Below are 2,233 nucleotides of genomic sequence, written 5' to 3' on the forward strand. Positions count from 1 at the left end.
AACGCAAGGATGTGCAAGTTGAGGATCAAAGGCCGTTTCTTCAACTACAGCATCATCAACGTGCACTGCCCACATGAAGGGAGACCCGACGACGAGAAAGAAGCGTTCTACATGCAGCTGGAGCAGACATACGACGGTTGCCCTCTGCGAGACGTGAAAATTGTCATCGGCGACATGAACGCACAGGTAGGAAGGGAGGCAATGTACAGACCGGTGATCGGGCCTAACAGCCTGCATTCCGTATCAAATGACAACGGCCAACGATGTGTGAACTTCGCAGCATCCCGTGGAATGGTAATCCGAAGCACCTTCTTACCTCGCAAAGATATCCATAAAGTCACCTGGAGATCACCGGACCAAGTAACAAAAAATCAAATCGACCACGTTCTAATCGACGGTAGATTCTTCTCGGACATCACAAACGTCCGCACTTATCGCAGTGCGAATATAGATTCGGACCACCACCTGGTTGTAGTATGCTTGCGCTCAAAACTTTCGACAGTGCATAGCTCTCGTTGAAGCCGAACGCCGCGGCTAAACATCGAGCGGCTACAAGATGGCAGAGTGGCTCAAGAATACGCGCAGCAGTTGGAAGTGGCACTACCAACGGAAGAGCAGCTAGGCGCAGTTGCCCTTGAAGTTGGCTGGAGAGATATCCGATCCGCCATAGGTAGCACCGCAGCCACTGCACTAGGTACGGTGGGCCCGGAAGTCGAAGAGAAGAATGCAGCATGGGCGAGAATGCTGCAACACCGCACGAGGGCGAACGAGGCGCGATATAAACAGGCACGGAACAGGCAGAACTCGGTTTTCCGGACCAAAAATCGCCAGCAGGAAGACCGAGATCGCGAAGCGATGGAGCAGCTGTACCGCGCTAAAGACACACGGAAATTCTACGAGAAGTTGAACCGCTCGCGCAGGGGCCACGTACCACAGGCCGACATGTGCAGAGATACAAACGGGAATCTTCTCACGGACCAGTGTGAGGTGATCCAGAGGTGGCGGCAGCACAACGAAGAACACCTGAACGGCGATGAAGCAGACGACGAGGATGGCACGGTAACGCACCTGGGAGCATGCGCGGAAGACATTACACTACCGGCTCCGGATCTCCAAGAAATCCAGGAGGAGATTAGCCGGCTCAAAAATAATAAAGCCGCTGGGGTTGACCAAATACCAAGCGAGCTACTAAAACACGGTGGCGAGCCACTGGATAAAGCGCTGCACTGGGTGATTACCAAGATTTGGGAGGAGGAGATTTTACCGGAGGAGTGGATGGAAGGTGTCGTGTGTCCTATCTACAAAAAGGGCGACAAGCTGGATTGCTGTAATTACCGAGCAATCACCCTGCTGAACGCCGCCTATAAGGTACTCTCCCAAATACTATGCCGTCGACTATCACCAATTGCAAGAGAGTTCGTGGGGCAGTACCAGGCGGGTTTCATGAGCGAACGATCTACCACGGACCAGGCGTTCGCTCTTCGTCAAGTACTGCAGAAATGCCGCGAGTACAATGTGCCCACACATCATTTGTTCATCGACTTCAAAGCCGCATACGACACTATCGATCGAAATCAGCTATGGCAGATTATGCACGAGTACGGATTCCCGGACAAACTGACGCGATTAGTGAAGGCGACGATGGATCGGGTGATGTGCGTAGTACGTGTCTCAGGGACGCTCTCGAGTCCCTTCGAATCACGCAGAGGGTTACGGCAAGGTGATGGTCTCTCGTGTCTGTTATTCAACATCGCGCTGGAAGGTGTAATAAGAAGAGCAGGGATCGACACGAGTGGTACGATTTTCACAAAGTCCGTTCAGCTACTTGGCTTCGCCGATGACGTTGATATTATTGCACGAAACTTTGAGAAGATGGAGGAAGCCTACATCAGACTGAAAAGAAAAGCCAAGCGCGTCGGACTTGCCATCAACACGTCGAAGACAAAGTACATGATAGGAAGAGGTTCACGAGAAGAGAATGAGAACCGCCTGCTTCGAGTTTGCATCGGTGGCGACGAAATCGACGTGGTTGAAGAGTTCGTGTACTTGGGCTCACTGGTGACCGCCGACAATGATACCAGCAGAGAAATTCGTAGACGCATCGTGGCAGGAAATTGTGCTTACTTTGGCCTCCGCAAGACACTTCGGTCGAACAGAGTTCGCCGTCGTACAAAGTTGACCATCTACAAGACGCTGATTAGACCGGTAGTTCTTTACGGGCACGAGACCTGGA

This window comes from Topomyia yanbarensis, chromosome 3 (assembly GCF_030247195.1).
Source record: "Topomyia yanbarensis strain Yona2022 chromosome 3, ASM3024719v1, whole genome shotgun sequence".
Lineage (NCBI taxonomy): Eukaryota > Metazoa > Arthropoda > Insecta > Diptera > Culicidae > Topomyia > Topomyia yanbarensis.